Source organism: Candoia aspera, chromosome 2 (assembly GCF_035149785.1).
Source record: "Candoia aspera isolate rCanAsp1 chromosome 2, rCanAsp1.hap2, whole genome shotgun sequence".
Taxonomy (NCBI): Eukaryota; Metazoa; Chordata; class Lepidosauria; order Squamata; family Boidae; genus Candoia; species Candoia aspera.
Genome location: NC_086154.1, coordinates 100,676,178 through 100,699,631, shown reverse-complemented (window position 1 = coordinate 100,699,631; position 23,454 = coordinate 100,676,178).

Below are 23,454 nucleotides of genomic sequence, written 5' to 3'. Positions count from 1 at the left end.
CCACTGCTTATACCGAAGGAAATCTGGTAGCTTCAACTGACCTGGGCTAGTATTACTCTTCCAAACCATTTTGTTACAAAGCTTTCACTTGCATGCGTGCTTGCATGTGTGTTTTATCAGTGAAAGCTGTTTACATGCAGCTAAGCAAATTAGTGCATATAAATACTTCACAAGAGCAGGAAACTACCATGTCTAAAGAATGGTCAGAGTCAGATGGAGCTCTGAAACAGTAGGGGCCAACCATATTCCATGGATCCATTCCATAGATGCTTGGGGATAAAATCAGAATGACAGGGGAAGACCCATCAACTCATTAATATTCAAATATATGTTAATAACCATAGGGAAGATCCAGTTGGGTTGGCCCCTTTGATTATGACCAATAGCGTTCAGTCTTCTTGGTGCCAGGCAATACACGCCAAACTGCAATTATATGGCTTTTCATGGGCAGCCATTACCCTGATGGGCTATGAATGTGCACTAGCTGATCTCCAACAACGGGCCATTGGTTTAGACCTGCAATCAGACTTATCAATTCTACCTTAAAAAAATTTGGGGGGCCATTCTGCACATCTTCTCCAACCAGCCAGATATCGTAGCTGCATAGCAATTCCAAAATTTAGAAGAGCGTTATCTTTGGCCAGATGCAATGCCCTTCCAACAGCTGTTTTTGAAGGGAGATACCGAAACATCCCTTTTGAACAAAGACTGTGCCCATGTGGCAGAGGAATAACTGAAATGATGGAACACGCCATTTTGTATCGTCTTCTCTATATAGATGCTCACCAAGAATTATTATCTGCATTCTTTACTAAACATCCAGGTCATTCAGATTCATTTTATCTTAAGTTCTTACTATCAGACCAATTTGACTTTATTTTGTTGACCACAGCTAAGTATTGTTATATAGTCTGCACAGTATGCTGGAGTATCTCTTCTCCTTTTTCTTAGATTTTTTTTATTTTTAAGTGTTTTTCCTTTTATTCTAATTAGGTGCGAATCCTCTGTTTTATCTGCTGGTCTATGACCGAATAAAAATAGATTTGATCTGATTTGACCATAGGGAAGAAACTCAAATCAGATGAGGCAGATGATGTAGGAAGTAGACTAACTCTTGTGTAATTTTTCCTAATCTAAATTGCACCTTTCAAGCTAATACAGTTTTTTAAAAAAATTTTACTTCTTAGTTGTCTTTTTATGATATGGTTTTGTTATTTCAGTCTTCTCATTGAAAGAGGGGAATATAAGAGTTTCTCTGGATTGGAGTGGCATATACGCCTACTAAATCAATCAATCAATTACTCTTGTCCTATAAGGGGAAACATAAATGACATATCCTAGGGATGGGCAGCAATTTATTTTGAGAAAATGGGTTCATGTCATTACCTCTAATTAGTCAGCTGCATCATGCATGTAATATTTTTATAAAAATTTCAGGAGAGCCTAACTCATCCACATTACTTTATCTGGTTTGGCTTTCAGATCTAGGATAGTTCAGGGGTAGATTTTTTTTTATACATTCTCCTAGTGGATATTATTGTCATTATAGTAAACTGTAATTGCCCTATCCTGAAAATGACAAACATAAACAGGAGGGTGCTAATGCATTCATGTCCTGCTTAGAGGCTTCTCAGGGGCATCTGACTGGCCACTGTGGGAAACTGGATGCTGGATTTCATAGGCCCTCCATCAATTCCATCTGTTCTTAGTTCTTATAGTTTACAATAAAGATGTGCAATCTCTAAGTTGAAGCCACCACAGAAAACATGTCTGTTTGGCAGGCTGGCAGCAGTTTGATTAAAGCAGGGAAAGCTTTTCTATCTGAGAGTTAATTATCCCCAGATGGAATCCTCCCTAATACAATCCATTTTTCCCACTCAGCCTGCCAAAAAATAATTTGGTAATCTGGAGTAAGGATGATCTAACTGGGGAAAGTGGTGTGCAAAGAGATTTAATCCTCTACTCTGTTCTCCTAGCAAAGTTGCAGACTTCCAGCAGCAGTTGCATATGAGCTGTTACCATATGGTGATAATATGTTCTGTATTTGCTTACCGAAACTCATTGATACTTTGCAGTAATTTGGTCATTTATTGGGTGACTTCATTTAACTGGAGTACGTCTCATATATTTCCTATGGGCTGTAATGTCACTATGGAAAGTTGTAAATAACTGGGGTTTTAATTGTTTCTTGAACTGCTAAAATTCCATTGTTATTTCAAACAAACTGATGACATACATATTTTTAAATTAATTTTTATAAGGAAGTTTTTTGCAAAGTAAAAACAAAACAAATTTAAAGAAAAAAGAAAGTAAAGTAAAAGAAAAGTGATGAGTAAATAGAAAAGGAAGGAAGGAAGGAAGGAAGGAAGGAAGGAAGGAAGGAAGGAAGGAAGGAAGGAAGGAGTAGCTTTTGATCTTTACAGAATTTGCAGAGAAGGCAAAATTTAGAAAAATATATTTTCCTAAAATTAGGAAAAAAGACAATAATTACATTTGTCAGTGACTGGAAACCCTTTATGGACTTTTTGCTAAAAACAAAAAAAAATGACCTTGTGATTTATGGGTTTGATGATTAGAAAGGGTAGAATATGGAAAGAAGAGAGCCATGAGATAAACTCAGAGAGAGAGGATAAAATATAAATGCATTTTTGACATACACATTTTTTATGAGAACTATTATCTATAATTAATATTATAATACTATCACTATTATTAGATTTTCCTTGCCTAAATTATAGTTATCATGTGAGGACAAGGATTTCAATTCTATCACTGGGCATGCATTTGGACTTCAATTTCTTCATGGAATGCAAGTTATACGTTAAGAAAAACTATTACGAGCACAATTAGGAAGTTATTATATGACCCCTTCAATATCATGGCTGGGAATTGGCTCTATTTACCGCTGTAGCTCTAGCGTATTTCCTGCATTAAATACTGCAAGGCACATTAGAAAGATTTTGGAACAGAATTATAAATTGGGATATTCCCAGTCTACAAATGGAGTTGGAATATTGCATATTAACAAATAGTTGAGGGTCTTAATGAGTACTAAGCATATTTCTTCTTAGCTTAAACTGAGTTTAATTCAACAAAAGATTCTTTGTCATGTTGAATGGAAACTCCAGAGGATATTTAAAAAGGGTTAGCTATTCGCTATGTTGGAAATGTCAAATGGATATGGGGACACTCACTCATATGATATAGGATTGCCCTAGTATTGCTTTGTTTTGGTCTGATACCCATACATTTATTAATACAGTATGGTGCAGTTGAAATTGTGAATATATTTATGTTTTATATATCCAAACCATGAAACTTATTATGCAAAGAATTATGGATTCATCAAGCATGGGGGTGGAGGTGGGGGTAGAGAGGCAGCAGAAAGGATAACTGTGCAATGTTGGAATGACTGAATTACCCCAGATTTATAGTGTTTGATTACAGATATATGTTTGCTCTCTGTTTATGAGCTGGCTGTTTACTGAGTTAATAAAAAAAGGACGAATATTATTTTCAGGGAAGGTTTAATGATTTGTTTAAAGCGTTAGCTGAATGCAAATACTGTATACATTTTATAAATAATAAATTAATACATAATTTTGTTTTGCTGCTTTATCTTTCTGCTTATTTTCGTCTTTTTCCCTCTCCTTCTCTTACTTCAGGAACTTGCTGTCTTGGCTATGATTCAGGGAAGACCATCTGTTGCCTTTTAAAAGAACTTGTTATTGGAGTCCAATGCATGAAACCTTCTACGTGATACGATAGGAACTAAACCGGTCTGATCTGCGGCATGCTGTAATTCATGAATCAGCTTATGAGTCAGGGTGTCAATTCCAACATGCACATTTATACAGCTGCTGCTTTGATCTCTGTAGGGCCACAAATATATCATTTGTCTCAAAGCTTCCTTTCCCTCCTAACCTATATTTACCCTCCAGAAATGATAAAAAAAAAAAAGGAAAGTAGCCAATGTGAAGGCAATCCAGGAGCAATGATTAGCCTGAGCCCAGCATGGATGCAGTGCATATGTTATGTATGCACGCACTACTTATGGTACTTTCTTTGATCCTGGCAGCAAGGTGAACAGGTAGTTTATGAGAGGATGCAACCCCCAAAAGCTGCTTCTGAAATGCTTGTTTGGTCTCAAGGGAATACCCTTGCCTTTCCTAATAAACTTAGACAGGGAGGGACAATCTTTTAAATTATCAAGTGCTACGTTCTTTTGGAGATAATTGGTTGGGGACTGCATGCCAAAGCGGGATAGGGCTAAAGCAGGACCTGGGTGGGTCCAGGGCTCAAAGAAAAGGACAACTTTCTTTCTGACAGCCTCTTTTACTTTGAGACACTCCTCTCTTTATTCCAAGCTGCGGACAAGGTACTTCACAGAGGTCTGAATCAATCACTTGTCAAGAGTTTGTCTGTGATAAAGTAACCTTTCTATCGAAGTGTCTAGACATATCATAGCCTCACCCAACATGTAACATGTACAGTATCCCTGGAGTCTCAGGGCCTCAACAAATGGTTCTGGGCTCTTCTGATTCTTGGACATAGCTCTCCTCTAGAGCATTGCGGGAAATTAAAATGAGCTTCCTGCCAACCAGTGCTGACCAAAACGAATCTCTCCAGTATAGCCACATATGACCTATAAAATGGAGCTCACCATATCTGAGGAATATCTTAAACCAAATCTCCTCTTTGGAACATCCCTGGTGTACTATAAACCTTTCGGGTCTATAGCTTTCTAATTAAAGCAACCGTATCACTCACAACTCCCACCAAATGCAACAAGTCCATGTCTTATGGCTATTCAGAATCCTTAATTCTTTCTTCTGTTCAGTTAAGGAGTATCCGTCCATCCATTTTTTCTCTCCTTCGTCCCCATGATATACTACAGGCAGGGCTTTGGATTCTAGCATTTGAGAAGGTCTCTGTGTCAAACTGCCATCCAGCTATATCATACCAGAGCTGGTAATGGCTCTGTTTTGAAATATGCCGTCACCAGTCATGATGACCAAGCAGATCATGGGACAGGGAATGCTGTGGGGCAGGTTGAACAGGCAGCCAACCAGCATGGTCATAATGTTGCAGCATCCTGTTTGTTTCATTTTCTTCTGAATGGCTGGAGGGCAGGAAGACAAACAGGGAAAAGTAGTCCTACCTCAGAAGTGATTACCAGTGATAGCTAGTATGGTGTAGTGGTTAAGGTGTTGGGTGAGGGAGTTAAGGTTAAGGTGTTAAGGACTGGGGAGGCCTGAGTTTCCTCAGCCAGAGACACTAATTGGCTGAATTTGGGGCAGCCATTCTCAGTCAAAACTGTACCTTGCTCTGTTGTTATGGGAAAAATGGGTAGAAAGAAGGCTAATGATTTATTACACAAATGTGTATATCCACTTTATGTGTGCCACTTGAAGCTCTCGGAGGAAGCTTAAAGGCAGGTGAGATATAAATTACACCAAACAAACAAACAAATAAATAAAATCTTTTTTAAAGAACCCTCTGGGGGAAAAAAAGGCAAAGTATGAAGTGATGTAGAGATGTGGAAGCAAGGATCGTGAGAGTAAAAAGGGATAGCATTGGTGTAAATTATATTTAGTTGCCCATTCTTTTTCTTGTTCTATGCCTATTATTATTTAGCAGTACCAGTATTTTCTGTTTTTTATTCCTTTTCTGCACTCAGCATGTCACATACATTGAAAGTGAATAGTGTGATGTATACAGTATGTATGAATATATGTATTAAACCCTCTAGAGTTAATAGTGTCAGTAGAGAGAGAAAGGACTTTGTAAACTTTGGGTGGTGGGGACCAGTCCACATCCAAGTTACCCTGCTCCATTGAATCAAATCACAGGTGTCGTCTTCTGTGCACACCTGAGTGAAGTAGCCAGTGAAATGAGGTGGACCTGCTGTACCTAATTCCTAGCCTAGTATCATTTGTTTCTTTGCTGAACACGGATGCTAAAAGGTGGACAGCAACCTTTGCACATAGACTACAGACAGTATTACTTTTCATTGTTTATCCTGTACAATGTAGTTTTAAAAAAGAGTAACAAGTGTTGGATAATCTTAGATTATTGATAGGTTGGATATACATTCAGAAAAATTGAAATTGGCAGTGGATGTCTCCTTGTATGTGGAAAATGCCAAATTTCTGAAGCAAGTTTTGGCTAAATTATCCTCTTTTTTAATTAATTTATTTTTATTTTTATCTTGCCTTTATTATTTTTATAAGTAACTCAAGGCAGCAAACGCACCTAATACTCCTTCCTCCTCCTATTTTCCCTGCAACAACAACCCTGTGAGGTGAGTTGGGCTGAGAGAGACTGACTGGCCCAAGGTCACCCAGCCGGCTTTCATGCCTAAGGCGGGACTAGAACTCTCCTGGTTTCTAGCGCAGCACCTTAACCACTAGACCAAATTGGATTATGATATGCTGCCTAATCTTTAGCTGGGATTATCACCAATGGAATTATTTTCTTATCCATCAAGGTGTCATATGGAACTCAGGAAGCTGGCCCTTTATTTTCTCATATTTAATTTGATATTAGAAACATTGTCCTGTTTTATCAAAGAATCAAAAGACATTGAGAGTATAAGAATGCCTGGAGTTCAAGACCAATTGTTAATAAATATGGATTCTTCTAGGCTATTAAGGCCCATTCAGTATCCTAACATCCCATGTAATGGCCTATGAGTCCAATTTTGCTTAGCATTCTCTTGCTGAATTGTCAGAGCCATGTGAGCTCAGCAAAGAAGGAGCACAACCACCAGCCATTTCTACTTTTGCATATATGCAACTCTCCTGCAGTTGTGGGCTACATGTCAAACCAATGTCTATTCACTGCTTCTACCAAGGGCTCAGGCCAAGCTAGCAGAAGAGAGGTAACTGCATAGGGTGGGTGAAGTCAGCCACGCCAAATGATTGTCCAAACTGTATGCATGCATTCAGTATTATAACATGCAATGCTTTAAACAGGAAGCTTTCTGAAGGAATTCACCTAATTTCTCTTAGAGGGAAGCTGCAAATGTTAGATGCAAATAGGTAGCTGCAGCCATATCTACTTAACCTTTTCTCCACTCTCTTGTGTGGCTTCTTAGTGCACTGAGGACAAAGTGAATACATAAGGATGCATACATTAGGATGCATTTGATCCATGGCTGAGCATAAGGGTCTGTTACCCAGGAAGATTCCAAGCCATTCCTGGTTCAACCCTGCCTAGTTCGGGAGCAAAAGTCAACATCAACAAATATTATCATTGTGTTATTATGTCATGCGCTGCCTACCACTGAGTGAAACACAGACACTGATTCAGGGAAGAGCAGGTTCAGGTTTATTTCAGCGTAGTGCTAGACGAGAAAAAAGCTGAGAGTGAAGGGAGCGCGCCGGTGCGGGGTTTAAATAGCCCGCGCCGGTCAGCGCCCCCCCCACTTTGGGTTGCGTCATCCCCCCCTAGTCCTGCATGCTTCCGTGCCGGTAGGTGAAGGGTTGCAGGGCCCCTGCTGATGCCCCGGGCTTCGCCCATAATCGGTTTCTTTCTCTGGCCGGTGATTGCTGTCAGCTGGGCGATCTCCGTTGCGCTTTGCTGACAGCTTCAGGTGTGCCTCGTGATCCGCCCTGTCTTTGTCTTTCCTTCTTCCTCTTTTGTGTCCTGATGGCTGGGTCATCCGGCTGGGGTCATTCCCTTCTCCTTGGGGTCTGTGTCTGTTGTTGTGCGTGCTTTGCTTATCTTAAATCCCTTCCTCTGCTTCCTAGGTATTGTCATGTGTGCCGTTGTGCTGATGCCTTCAGCTCAACAGTACTCATGACATAGTGCCCCCCGTTCGAATAGTGCCCCCCCCCCCGGCATTCCGGTTTTCTCCGGGAGAGCTGTCAAAATTTTTTTTTTTTTTGAATTTCCCGCCGGAGTGTTTTCGCCCCTCCCCCTGTTCCGCCCTCTACCTCGTGTCCATCTTTTGGGTGTGTTCCGAGTGCGCATGCCTCGAACACACCCTGGGAGTGCGCATGCCCCGACCACACCCTGCTTGTTCGTGCTCAGTTCATCGTGGGTAGAGGCGTGGCTGGTCGGGTGCTTTTCAGCTCCAGGTAGGAACCTTATCTTTTTGTATTGTGAGTTCGTCATTGTCATGTGTGCATCCTGGGCATTTGCCCCCTGGCGATGCACTTGTGACCAATCGTCTCTCCCTAGTGGGCCCGGGGCAGGGGGAGGGTGAGTCCCGGGGGGGAGGAGGTCTACTCAAGTCGCGGGCTTGGGGGGCCCTTTCCCCTGGGGGCACGGCGGGTGGGGAGGGGAGGCCCGAGGGGGGAAGGGTGTTCAAGGGGCCGGTTCGGCTTGGCACCCCTTTGGCTTGTCGGGGTACGTCCTGTGGAATGCCCGGGTCAGGTCTGGCGCCTTGACGTGTTGCGCCGCCACCCATTCTGGGTGGGGGAAGTGTTTCCACCTTACTAGGTAGTGTAGTGTTCCCCGTTGACGGCGAGAGTCGAGTATTTCTCTTACTTCAAAATGTTGTTGGCCATCGATCATCACTGGGGAGGGCAGTGGCGTGCTTGGGTGCCATCGAGAGGTGGTTGCAGGTTTCAGGAGGCTGGTGTGAAATACCGGGTGGAGTCTCCGTAGATTGTGCAGCAGGTCCAGGCGTACTGCCACCGGGTTCACTATCTGTGTCACTCGAAGCGGCCCGATATACTTAGGCCCCAGTTTCTTCGAGGGTTGAGGTGATTTCAGGAATTTGGTGGATAGGTAGATCATATCCCCTGCCTGGAACATCGGTTGCTGGCGCCGGTGCTTGTCGGCCTGTTCTTTGTAGGCCGCCTGTGCTTCCTTCAGCGCTGCCGTGATTATTGGCCACGATTCCGCTATCTTCCGTCCCCAGTCACTAGCGTCCACTTGGGGTCCCAGGGGTTGCGGTAGCTCCAGTATGGGTACGAAGTCGCGCCCAGAGACTACTTCGAACGGGGTTTTCCCCGTGCTCGTGTGGACGGCGTTATTGTATGCGACCTCTGCGAACGGAAGCAGTTCGACCCAGTCGTCTTGGTGGTAGTTGGTGTATGAGCGTATGAATTGTTCCAGGGTGGCATTGAGGATCTCTGTGGCTCCGTCCGTCTGGGGATGCCAGGCCATGGATAGGGCTTGTTGGGTCCCAGTCAGTTTTAGGAAGGCCCGCCAGAATTTCGAGGTGAATTGTGTGCCCCTGTCGGTCACCATGCGTGCGGGACATCCGTGTAACCTGTACACGTGTATAAGGAAGAGTTTGGCCAGTTGCTGGGCGGATGGGACCGATGAGCAGGGGATGAAGTGGGCCTGTTTCGAAAAGTAGTCTTTCACCACCCAAATGGTCATTTTCTTCTGGCTGGGTGGGAGATCTACTATAAAATCCATGGAGATTTCCTCCCATGGGCGGGAGGGCTCCGCCACCGTTTGTAGAAGTCCCGGGGGCTTACCTGGTGCCCGTTTGGCCATGGCGCATGTCGGGCAGGACGCTACATAGGCCTTCACGTCCCGTCTCAGCGCGGGCCACCAGAATTGTCGTCGTGTTAGATGCAGGGTCTTTAGGAACCCGAAGTGTCCCGCTTGCTTGATGTCGTGTGATCTGCGCAAGATCGCCTGGCGTTGCGAGTCCGGGACATATATTCTGCCTTCCCCCCATGCCAGGTCCTGTGCCATCGTCACCTTGTCGGGGTTTGCTAGTAGCCAGGGGTCGGTTTTGAGGGCAGTGGTGAGGTCCGCGCGTATACCTCCTGGCAGTCACGGGTGGCGCCGTCTGGTCGCTGGTTGGCCTGCCGTCGGTTGCGACGTGGGGTTGGGCTGCTTCTGAGCGCCGCTCCGGGTGGTCACAGCCATCCCCAGCTGGGAGGCGGATAGGACCGTCCCGATCATATCTGGGACGGGCTCTTCATCTTGGGGCAGTCGGGAGAGGGCGTCAGCCAGGAAGTTCTTTTTGCCCGGCATGAACTTCAGTTGAAAGTTAAAGCGGCTGAAGAATTGGGCCCATCTGACCTGTTTCGGGCTGAGGCGTCTGGGCGTCCGGAGGGCCTCGAGGTTCCAGTGGTCTGTCCAGACCTCGAATGGTTGGGTGGCCCCTTCCAGTAGATGCCTCCATGTTTCTAGCGCCGATTTTACTGCGAATGCTTCCTTCTCCCACACGTGCCAGCGCCTTTCTGTCTCTGAGAATTTCCTCGACAGGTAGGCGCATGGCTTCAGGATTCCTGTGGGGTCCTTTTGGAGTAGGATGGCCCCCAGGGAGAAGTCTGAGGCGTCGGCTTGGACCACGAACGGCCGTTCTGGGTCCGGGTGCGCGAGGATTGGCTCCATGGTGAACAGTGCTTTCAGCCTGTTGAATGCGGTTTGACACGCGGGAGTCCAATTTAGTACTGTCCCTGGGTTCTTGGCGCGCCATGTGTCCCCCACTCCTTTAGTTTTGAGGAGGTCTGTTAGGGGGAGGGCTATCTCCGCGAACCCCCATGCGAATGACCTGTAGAAATTCGCAAAGCCGAGGAAGCTTTGGAGTTGGCGCCTGTTACGTGGGCGTTCCCAATTCACCACCGCCTCGACTTTTGCGGGGTCCATTTCTATGCCTTCCCCGGAGATTCGGTACCCCAGGTAGTCTAGGCGTGCTTTATGGAATTCGCACTTTGAGGGTTTGGCATAGAGTTTCGCCCTTTTTAGCTTCTCGAGGACTTGTCTGACTAGGGTTACGTGTTCCTCGTGCGTCTGGGTGTAGATGAGGACGTCATCTATGTAGACCAGGACTCCTTTGAACAGGTGTTCATGCAGTACCTCATTGATGAGCTGCGTGAACACTCCCGGGGCCCCTGCTAGTCCGAATGGCAGCACTTTGTACTGAAAGGCGCCTAGGGGGCAGTTGAACGCAGTTTTCCATTCGTCCCCCTCCCTGATTCGGATTTGGTAGTACACCTCGCGAAGGTCCAGCTTGGAGAATACTCTACCCGTGGACAGGTGGGCGAGCATGTCTTTCACGAGGGGTAGGGGGTATTTATTGGATAGGGACGCTGCGTTGAGGCCCCGGTAGTCGGTGCAGAGCCGTAGGGTGCCGTCTTTTTTCTCCCGGAATAAGACGGGCGCTCCGACCGGTGAGCATGCCGGCTCTATGAAACCCCTATCCAGGTTTTTATCGATGAACTCCCGGAGGGTTGTCATCTCCTTCGGGGTCATCGAGTAAATCTTCGGCCTGGGTAAGGGGACATCGGGAAGCAGGTCAATCCTACAGTCTGTCTTGCGGTGGGGGGGTAGTTGATCTGCCTCCGCTTCTCTGAAGACCTCTGAGAAGTCAGCGTATTGCTCAGGTAGGTCTTCTGGGGTAGCTATGTTGTCCTGGGCTGCTGCCTCTGCCCGTCCCACTGTGGGGTTGATCCTGCCCGCCGGGACTGGCGCCCGGTACGCGCCGTCGTCGAATTGGAAGGTGCGGGTCTTCCAGTTAATGCGTGGGTTGTTAGTCGCGAGCCATGGTATTCCCAAGACTACGATGGGCTGCCCTATGTGGGTTACCACAAACGATGTTCGTTCGGTGTGGGTGCCCATTTGTAGGGTGACCGGCTCGGTCTGCATCGTGGCTGGTTTCCCTCCCGCTGTTGAGCCGTCCAGCTGGTGGAATGCCAGCGGCGTGGGGAGGGGGAGGCAAGGTAGGTCGAGCTTGGCGACTATGTCGGGGTGGATCAGGTTCTTGGAGCACCCCGAGTCCACTAGTGCCGTGGCCGTGGTGGCTCTGTTGCCAACGGAGAGCCTGATTGCCCCCATTATTATGGGGCTTTCGTCGCTCTGTCTAGGTGTTTCGCGCCCCTGTCCCACCACCTGCCTCGCGGCACGTTTTAAGGCAGGCGGGGAGCATTTCCCGCTGGCTGGTCTGGGCCTTCGGCGTCCTCCCCCCCCAAGTAAGCGTCCCAGCCTTCATCCGGTGTCGCTGTGGTTCCGGTCATCCGGCGGTGGGGGGGCGGCGGTGGGTTGGTTGGTTTGAGCGTTGGTTTCAGTGCGGGTTTGGGAGCGCTAGCTAGTGTTCGGTTGGAGAAGCAATCTGCCGTTTTGTGCCCCATTTTTCCGCACTTCCCGCAGGGCCCGCGAGTAAACTTCTTCTTTTGATACGTGGGACTGGCCGGCCCCAAGTGTGGCGCGGGTACCTTTGGGCTGGCGTTTGTTTTGTCCTCTGTCGTTGCCATTAGGAAAGTGCGGTGCGCGTGTTCCGCTCTCCCCGCGAGGTGGATCCAGCCTTGCAGAGTCTCCGGGTCGTCCTGGTAGAGTGCCCATTGGAGTACCTCGCAGTTGAGGCCCCTTTTGAACATTTCTAGCAGGGTGGTCTCGGACCAGTCATTGATCTTCCCTGCGAGGGCTTTAAATTCGATGGCGTAGTCCGGGACAGTTCGTGCGCCCTGTTTGAGGCCTTGGAGCGCGCTTTTAACCCTCTCCTTGGCTAGCGGGTCCTCAAAGTAGCGCTTCATCTCAGTGATGAAGGCGTGGAAGTCAGAGAGGGCGGGGGAGTTGGACTCGTACATTTGGACGTACCAGTCCGCCGCCCTGTCTTGTAGTTTGATCGCCACGGCTGCGATCTTGTCCGCTTCTGAGTTAAAGGAGTGTCCGTGCTGCCCCATGAACTCCCTGGCGTTTGTGATGAAAAACGACAGTTTCGCGGGGTTCCCGTCGAAGAAAACGGGGAAGTCCTTTGGGGCCCGGGTGTTCGGTGAGTCCCCTCTTCTCGCTTCCCGACCCATGGCTTCGTCCACCTGGGACGCTTGCTGGTTAGCATTTGGCCTATGGGGGTGCCAAGGCCCGCTCGGGGTTTGGATCGGGGTGTGTACCTGCACGGGAACGTAGTTGTGAGGCATGGAGGACATCAGCGACTGCAGCATGGTCCCAAGGTCCCTTAGTTGGGCCTCCATGGCCGCGAGTCTGGCTTGCGTTTCTCGGTCCGAGATCCGCGCCGCAGCTGTGGTCGGACCTGTCGGCGTTTCCGTACGGTTGAGCAACCGGTGGGGTTCAGGCGTTCCTTTCCGCTGGTCAGCTTCCTCGATTTGGAAGTGAATCGGCTGGTTTGCCTCTCCGTCCTCCACCGCGCTTGCTGCAGTTGGGCTGAAGCTCCACGCCTGTGGCTGGGGTGCGATGTGGGGCGGGGAGGTCTCCGCGGGTCTCGGGAGGTATGTTGCTCCCTCCCGTGGCCGGGACGCCTCCGCCTCCGCCTCCCTCTGTGGTTGGAGCTGAGGCTCGGGGTGGGCCGGGAGGGTGTCCGTGGCTCCTGGCGTCCGCGTTGCCTCTGGCCTCGGTCGGTCCTCCTCCGCTTCTCGCCGTGCGGCTCGCCCGCCCTGGCCGCGACGCGTCGGCCCCATCGCCCTCTGCTCATGTTCTTCTCGCCATCTGTTCCTCCCGCGGCTCGTTGTTGTCCGGTGGGGCTTGGCGAGGCTGAGTTTATGACTCTCAGCTTTATGTCATGCGCTGCCTACCACTGAGTGAAACACAGACACTGATTCAGGGAAGAGCAGGTTCAGGTTTATTTCAGCGTAGTGCTAGACGAGAAAAAAGCTGAGAGTGAAGGGAGCGCGCCAATGCGGGGTTTAAATAGCCCGCGCCGGCCAGCGCCCCCCCCACTTTGGGTTGCGTCATCCCCCCCTAGTCCTGCATGCTTCCGTGCCGGTAGGTGAAGGGTTGCAGGGCCCCTGCTGATGCCCCGGGCTTCGCCCATAATCGGTTTCTTTCTCCGGCCAGTGATTGCTGTCAGCTGGGCGATCTCTGTTGCGCTTTGCTGACAGCTTCAGGTGTGCCTCGTGATCCGCCCTGTCTTTGTCTTTCCTTCTTCCTCTTTTGTGTCCTGATGGCTGGGTCATCCGGCCGGGGTCATTCCCTTCTCCTCGGGGTCTGTGTCTGTTGTTGTGCGTGCTTTGCTTATCTTAAATCCCTTCCTCTGCTTCCTAGGTATTGTCATGTGTGCCGTTGTGCTGATGCCTTCAGCTCAACGGTACTCATGACATATTATTGGGTATACATATGCCCAAATGTATGTTGTTGTTTATTTGTTCAGTCGCTTCTGACTCTTTGTGACTTCATGGACCAGCCCACGCCAGAGCTTCCTGTCGGTCATCAACACCCCCAGCTCCCCCAGGGACGAATCCATCACCTCCAGAATATCATCCATCCACCTTGCCCTTTATTTCCTGGAGGTTGGACTGGTTTGATCTTCTTGCAGTCCAAGGCACTCTCAGAATTTTCCTCCAACACCACAGTTCAAAAGCATCGATCTTCCTTCTCTCAGCCTTCCTTATGGTCCAGCTCTCGCAGCCATATGTTACCACTGGGAATACCATTGTTTTAACTATGCGGAGCTTTGTTGTCAGTGTGATGTCTCTGCTCTTAACTATTTTATCGAGATGTGTCATTGCTCTTCTCCCAAGGATTAAGCGTCTTCTGATTTCCTGACTGCAGTCAGCATCTGCAGTAATCTTCGCACCTAGAAATACAAAGTCTTTCACTGCTTCTACCTTTTCTCCCTCTATTTGCCAGTTATCAATCAAGCTGGTTGCCATAATCTTGGTTTTTTTGAGGTTTCGCTGCAAGCCAGCTTTTGCACTTTCTTCTTTCACCTTCATCATAAGGCTCCTCAGTTCCTCTTCTCTTTCAGGCATCAAAGTGGTATCAACTGCATATCTGAGATTGTTAATGTTTCTTCCAGAGATTTTAACTCCAGCCTTGGATTCCTCAAGCCCAGCTTGTCGCATGATGTGTTCTGCGTACAAGTTGAATAGGTAGGGTGAGAGTATACAGCCCTGCCATACTCCTTTTCCAATCTTAAACCAGTCCATTGTTCCGTGGTCTGTTCTTACTGTTGCTACTTGGTCGTTATACAGATTCTTCAGAAGGCAGACAAGGTGACTTGGTATCCCCATACCACTAAGAACTTGCCACAATTTGTTATGGTCCACACAGTCAAAGGCTTTAGAATAGTCAATAAAACAGAAATAGATGTTTTTCTGAAACTCCCTGGCTTTTTCCATTATCCAGCGGATATTGGCAATTTGGTCCCTAGTTCCTCTGCCTTTTCTAAACCCAGCTTGTACATCTGGCAATTCTCACTCCATGAATTGCTGAAGTCTACCTTCCAGGATCTTGAGCATTACCTTACTGGCATGTGAAATGAGTGCCACTGTTCGATAGTTTGAACATTCTTTAGTGTTTCCCTTTTTTGGTATGGGGACATAAGTTGATTTTTTCCAGTCTGATGGCCATTCTTGTGTTTTCCAAATTTGCTGGCATATAGCATGCATTACCTTGACAGCATCATCTTGCAAGATTTTGAACAGTTCAGCTGGGATGCCGTCGTCTCCTGCTGCCTTGTTATTAGCAATGCTTCTTAAGGCCCATTCAACCTCACCCTTCAGGATGTCTGGCTCTAGCTCACTGACCACATCATCAAAGCTATCCCTGATATTGTTATCCTTCCTATACAGGTCTTCCGTATAGTCTTGCCACCTTTTCTTGATCTCTTCTTCTTCTGTTAGGTCCTTACCATCTTTGTTTTTGGTCATGCCCATTTTTGCCTGGAATTTACCTCCAAAGTTTCTAATTTTCTAGAAGAGGTCTCTTGTCCTTCCTATTCTATTGTCTTCTTCCACTTCCGCGCATTGCTTGTTTAAAAATAATTCCTTATCTCTTCTGGCTAACCTCTGGAATTTTGCATTTAATTGGGCATATCTCCCCCCATCACTGTTGCCTTTTGCTTTCCTTCTTTCTTGGGCTACTTCTAGTGTCTCAGCAGACAGCCATTTTGCCTTCTTGGTTTTCTCTTTCTTTGGGATGTATTTTGTTGCCACCTCCTGAACAATGTTGCAGACTTCTGTCCATAGTTCTTCCTACTAAGTCCAGTCCCTTAAATCTATTCTTAACCTCCACTGCATGTTCCTTAGGAATATTAGTGAGCTCATATCTAGCTGATCTGTGGGTCTTCCCTAATCTCTTTAGTCTGATCCTAAATTGTGCAATAAGAAATTCGTGATCTGAACTACAGTCAGCTCCAGGTCTTGTTTTTACTGACTGTATAGATGTCTGCCACCTTTGGCTGCAAAGGATGTAGTCAATCTGATTTTGGTGTTGTCCATCTGGTGAAGTCCATGTATAAAGCTGTCTCTTAGGTTGTTGGAAGAGAATGTTTGTTATGCAGAGTGAGTTGTCTTGGCAAAATTCTATCAGCCTATGTCCTGCTTCGTTTTGTTCTCCCAGGCCATGCTTACCTGTAATTCCAGGTGTCATTTGACTGCCCACCTTAGCATTCCAGTCTCCTGTGATGAAAATAACATCTCTTTTAGGCGTGTTGTCCAGTAGGTGCTGCAGATCCTCATAGAACTGCTCTACTTCAGCTTCTTCAGCATCTGTGCTTGGGGAGTATATTTGAATCACTGTGATGTTAGATGGCTTGCCCTGAATTCAAATTGAGATCATTCTATCGTTTTTTAGATTGTATCCAAGCACTGCTTTAGCCACTTTACTATTAATTATGAAGGCTACTCCATTTCTTCTGTGGTCCTCTTGTCCACAGTGGTGGTCATTTGATGTGAAGTGGCCCATTCCAGTCCATTTCAGTTCACTGACGCCCAAAACGTCTATCTTTAATCTTGACATCTCACTAATAACCACATCCAATTTGCCCTGGCTCATAGATCTTACATTCCAGGTTCCAATGGTGTGTTGATCCTTAGAACATCGGATTCGCCGTTCACCACCAGCACCGTCGGCCGCTAGCCGTCCTTTCGGCTTTGAGCTAGCTGCGTCAACACGTCTGGGGCTAGTTGAACTCATCCTCTGTTCCTCCCTAATAGCCTTTTGACCATCTTCCAACCTGGGAGTCTCATCTTCCGATGGTATACCAACATATCTCTGGTTGTACTGATCCATTTAGTTTTCACGGCAAGAATACTGGGGTGGGTTGCCATTACCTTCCCCAGGGATCACATTTAGTCTGACCTCTCTGTCATGACCTTCCCATCTTGGGTGGCCCTTCACGGTTTAGCTCATGGCATCACTGAGGTGCTCAAGCTCCAGCACCACGACAAGATAATGATCCTTTGCTGAAGGCCCAAATGTATATTTCCAGTAAATAAAGCATTTTTGGAAATGATTTCTATCAAAGAACACATTCTCTCACAGTTTAATTTATAAAAATAATATAATTTTTGTTAGCCAATTTTTGGCAGGAATAGAGTCTATAAATCCAATAAATCCAGTATGTAGCAATAACCATGCCTTATATCTTGGTTTGGTTTTTTCCCATTCAGTCGTGTCCAATTCTTGGAGACAGCCTGGTCAAGTCCCTGCAGTTTTCTTGGCAAGGTTTTTCAGAAATGGTTTGCCATTGCCTCCTTCCTAGGGCTGAGATAGAGTGACTGGCCCAAGGTCTCCCAGCTGGCTTTGTGCCTAAGGTGGGACTAGAACTCATGGTCTCCTGGTTTCTAGCCAGATGCCTTGACCACTGCACCAAACTGGCTCTTACTGATATTGCTACTACTATTATTATTATTATTATTATTGGGTATTACTTACTACAGAAATCTATCTTAACATGTATTTGTTTGATATATTCATTGTTTGAAAGTATTGTTTGCATTTGTATTACTGTCATTTTTTGAATATTATCGACCTCCCTTATATAACTGGATGTATTTCAGCTGTATTGGATGATAATTCTCACAATTCTTGCTGACCTAGATATTCCATATTTAGGAAGCAAAAATCGAGATGACTAGTAAACAGCAGTTCTGTTTCTTTACTGCCAGTTAGTGATTGTCCAAATTTTTGCTGTCCAGATATGATGGGCCTAGCTAATGATGTTTGGTTGGTAGGGAGTTACAAATTTGCTAATTGATCCAAGACTTAACAGGAATTCTAGTCTACATCTGGAGGGCACCATGGTGCTTTTTAACAGATAAGCATGGAATTCAGATTACTAGGAGAGCAATGTAAGAAAGGTTCCAATAACACATATATACTATACATACTATGCTCTGGCATGCAGAAAAGGAGCATTAAAAGAATTGTAGGCTATACCCATCTTCCTTAGAGTAAATCTCACAGAACTCAATGTACCATTGACAGATAGCTGAGGTGGCTGACCTTGGGAAATCCTACCAGTGGCTGGAAAGGGCTAGACTAAAAGACAGCTCTGAGGCACTGATCATAGCAGCACAAGAACAGGTACTAAGCACCAGATCCATAGAAGCAGGGGTCTAGCACACTAGACAGGATCCAAGGTGCAGACTGTGCAGAGAGGCCTCAGAGATAGTCCAACACAAAGTGGCAGGGTGTAAGATGCAGGCAGGAAGAGCAGACACTGAATGGCATGACCAAGTAGCTGGCATTGTGTACAGGAACATCTGCATGGTGTATGGGCTAGACCCTCCCAAGTCCAGATGGGAGATTCCACAGAAGGTTGTGGAGAATGACAGGGCTAAGATCCTGTGGGACTTCCAGATCCAGACAGACAGGCAGGTACTGGCCAATCAACCAGACATTGTAGTAGTAGACAAGGACCAGAAGATAGCAGTGGTGATAGATGTAGCAGCGCCAAGTGACCGCAACATCAGGAAGAAGGAGTATGAGAAGCTGGAGAAGTACCAGGGCCTGAAGGATGAATTAGAGAGGATGTGGAAAGTGAAGGCCAAAGTGGCCCCAGTGGTGGTAGGGGCACTTGAGGCTGTGACTCCCAAGTTGGGAGAGTGGCTCCAACAGATCCAGGAGCAACATCAGCGCTCTCTGTCCAGAAGAGTGCAGTGCTAGGAACAGCTAAGATACTGCGCAGAACTCTCAAACTCCCAGGCTTCTGGTAGAGGACCCGGGGTTGAGGAAGACATATACCACCCATAGGGGTGAGAAGAGAAATATATATATATATATATATATATATATATATATACACATACATACACATACACACACACACACACACACACACACATACACATACATAAACACACATACACACACATATATATACACAGTATATATGATGAATATATGAAAAATACTAAACTTAATTTCAGTAACTAAATTCTGAAACAGATTTCATGCAACTAGAATGCCTCCAAAGCTGTATTACATGAAGGATGAGGAGCTTTTTCTAACCTTCTTATATATATTATATGAAGCTGTTTCACTCTGGCAAGCCAATATAGAATCAACTCACAGCTAGCAAAGCCTTGGAAGCATTCTGGCTGCACAAAATCTCCATTTCAGATTGTTAGCCATCCTTGGAAGTTCTCTATCTTTGGTAATATGAAAAAATACCATTGCAAAAGAGGGTGTGTCTAAGACATGTATGAAAACATTACCTATACCTGAGGATTCAGGTAGACCTTCGTGCTGCCTGCCAGAGCTACAACACTTTTCAATCCCACCAATGAAAAATGAGGCATAGATCTGGCAGGTGCTACCAGGAGGAAGCTCATGGTAGACAAGAAACCTGGAAACTACAGCTTGCAGTAAATGATTAACCAGTATGCCACAGTGCCAGACTGAGCTCCTCGTATTTTATAATTAGCTGTGCTACAAAGGAAGAGATATTCATTTGCTCTTTGTGCCAGGTAACTGTGCTAGATAAATGGCTGTGTTAATATTGATGCAATGAGGACTTCCCTTGTAGATATCTATCTTCTTGTTGTGAAAGAACATAGTTCAGGAAAAGAAAGGCCAGGAAGCACAAGAATAGGAGACCTTAAGTATTAGACTGAGGTGGATGGACATTGTGCAATTTAAGAAGAAAATTCCAGATCCAGCCTGTTCTTCTATTATAGCAAAAACAATAATGTCTGGTGGCATGATGATCAATAAATTAGCTCTTAAAGCAGCTATACTTACTTGCAAATAAGCTGTACTGAATAAACATTCATAAGATTGTGTTGTCAGTACACTACTGGTCCCATGTTGCATCCAGATACAAGTAATTTGTGCATCTTTATAGGCAGAATTTAGGCCAGTGTGTATATCACTGTAAGTCAATAGACTGGGATGCATCAGTGACCTGGAAAAAATCTTCAGAAAGACAAAATATGCAGAAAACACCTGTGGCATCAAATTATTACATTAATATTAAGAGATATCTAAAGAGGTGTCAATAAAATGAAGGACAATCCAGTCACAGTTAATTATGATATGTAGATTAGTTTTATGACTGTCTGCTAAGAAGTAAATGTCACTGGAGTCAACAAAACTTATCTAAAGTAGCCTGTATAGGTTAGGGTCTAATCCCAGACATGCAGACTGATTGACTTACTGACTGACTGACATGATTTCTATGTGCTCCAATTAAAACTCTCCGGATGACTCACAAGTTTAAAACTACCACAAAACCTCAGTCATGATACGGATAAAAATAGATAAATCCAGCCGGTAATACGTGTCAACACCCGCCCCCACAGAATAAATTCAGATCTGGAAGCCTGGTGAAAGAAGATTCTTTTCACTTCCCTTCTGAATGTTAACAAGGGGAGGGCCATCCTGACCTTGTGGGTAAGCTGTCCCATAGGTATAGGGCAGCCACAGAGAAGGCAAGTTTCCTGGTCCCCACCTTTTTATCTTCATGGAGACAGAGACATGCAGAAACCTTCACGGCTTAAACATGTGGGATGGGCAGAGTCTTCCTGGAGCAGATAATCCCAAAGGTACCCAGGACCAACTCCTGAAAGGCTTTATAGGTAAAACCAGCCCTTACAACTGTACCCAGAAACATATAGGTAACTAGTGCAGTGATCAAAGGAGTGATATTCTCTTGAACTGGCTTTTGCTTGTCAGCATACAGGCAGCCACAATGTGTACCTTTTGCAATATTTGAATAATCTTCAGAGGCAGCCCCAAGTAGAGCAGGTTGCAATACTCCAGTCATGAGAGAATGAGGGCATGAGTGGCCATAGCTTCAAGAACAGTCACCTCTGACATACCACCCTAAGCTGGGGAAATTTCTCCTGGACACATCCTCCTCCTGCTGTTCTAGCAGGAGCTGCAAGTTCATATGAGCCCCCAGATCCTGAATCTGCTTCTCTGGGGGAGTATAATCCCATTTAGAACCAAAGCTGGAGCTTTTGGGGAGCTAGGTAGTTTCTGGACAAATAAATCATCGAATCATCAAATTATAGGATTGGAAGGAACCTTGGAGGTCTTCTAGTCCAACCCCCTTCCCAAGGCAGGAATCCTCATACCATCTTGGACAAATGGTTGTCCAGTCTTTTCTTGAAAATCTCCAGCAGTGGAGCACCCACAGCTCTGGGAAGCAGTTCTCACTGTCAGGAAATGCAAGATGAATCCCTTCATCTTTCAGGGATTCAGCTTGATCTGTTTCAAATCATCAAGTTTCTGACTGTCAGCCTAGGATAGAGAGTACAATTGGGAATCATCAACATACTGATGAACTGGGCTGATGAATGACCTCTCCCATTAATTAAACAAGATGGGAGAGAGAATTGAGTCTTGGCGTAGCTCTGTATTGAAGCAACCAGAGTCTCAATCTCTCTTCTCCTACCATCACTGACTGGAACTACTCACCCAACCCCTAAACCTCACAGGCAATTCAGAAGGACAACATAGTCAGTGTTATCGAAGGCCACTGAGAGATCTACCAGGACCAGAAGGTTTGTACTCACCCCATTCAGGCCCCGTTGTAGGTCATCCAATAGACACTGAGTTGAGCCCCTCTGTACTTCGTAGGGTTTATCACAGTCAAGTGTACCTCATGTTGTAGCTTCAGATTCATAAAAACAATACATTGGTCTTTAGGTGGATCATCCTAAAAATATCTCAGCAAGTCAGTCCCTTTAAATGTTAAAGTCTTGATCACTATCATTCATTATGAATTGCACAATAGTGAAGAAGCTGACCTTTAGTTCGAACAAGATAGGGATTTTATTAGCTGTGGGTTCTGCTGGCAAACCTGGAGGATAAATATAAGCTCATTTGGATGAGGTTGCATTTCCCTGAACAAAATAATCTAGTTTACAGTGGAGTAGTGCACCTAGAAGATCGATAGTGAAGATGATTAAGAGTCCAGTACCAGCTTTGGTTTGTCTATCTGACACATAACTTGAGGTGAGAAAAGTCATTATCCTTCAGTCTGTAATCACTTAATTTACTGTAATGTATTTTACATAGGGGCAGCCCTAAAAGACAGTTCAGAAACTTTTTAAATTCAATACATTTATTGGGAATGATTTAATGGGAATTTGCCAGATGGATCTTAACATATGACTTTGTCTAAGTATTGAGATTAACCTCTAAGCCCTACACTGGGCTTTTCCATTATTTGAGAGAAGATTAGTAATAGATATAGGGATTTTCCCCATATCTAAAATTTGGAATACCTTTTGAGAGAAGCAGAATAGGCAACTTGGTGTCCTCCTGAAGTTTTAGACTTAAATTCCCATTAGCTTCAGGCAGTTGGGCCAGTGGCAAGAGATAATAAGATACTTCTAGAGGATACCAAGTTGCTTATTTCCTGAAGAGAAATCTTCCTGTTTCCATCATTATTAGTGGACAGCTTCTGTTGCATGAGGGTTTCATTGTTTATAGCAATAATGAGATACTATTCCTTATCCTTTTTGATGAAGTTTAGCTATGTTCTCTGGACAAGTATTATATATGCTTAATCACATTATTGCTTCTAGTATGAAAATCTTGACAAAAGGTACAACTGTCACAAATAAGGTTGCATGTCCCAGGGAAGCTTGGAGACCTGTTTCATGAATCAAATAGGCTTTAAAGCTAGTTCAGCTCTAAAACTCAGAGGATGTGACTAAGCTTCCTCTTCTGAATTGGAAATTGCAGATCTAACCCAAGACATATTTCTTTTTTGCCCTTTTTTGTATGAAAATACAGCTTATCTGGCAGACATATTATACTAAAGACCGGATAATATATATTTGTATCTGCATCTATATCGTTGTATTGCTCTATTTATTTCAGTATCACACTAAAGCCTGGGCAATCTGTCTACCGTGGTCTCTGTCTCTAGTTCTATCACCTCTCTCTCTGTCCCTCAACCCAGGTCTGCACTGTAACAAACAGCTACTATATACACAAACTTTCTGGGTGTTAAGCCAGTATTTGAAAACCTAAAGCAGATATTGGATACAATGAAGGGAGCTGATGTGAAAAATCAAAACACTGGGAAGACATCATTAGTAGCTTTGTTTACAAATACCACAATTTGATTCATACAGTGTTTTAAGCCAGAATGAAAACCTACCACATGGTTGTCTTGGCATGATGTGTGAACTCAGCCATACTCTCAGCAAAAGAGCAGTTTTATGTAGTACAGGATGGTCTTAGTCCTTCAGTTCAACAGTTGTATTTCAGGGCATAAATCTTGCTAAATGATGATGAGTTTCCTAGTCAAACCCCTAGGATTGGTGCACACCTCGGAGTGGGGAGAAGGCACAGGAGCAAAGTTCTCTTCAGCCATCAAGAAAAACTTCCAGTTGCCTC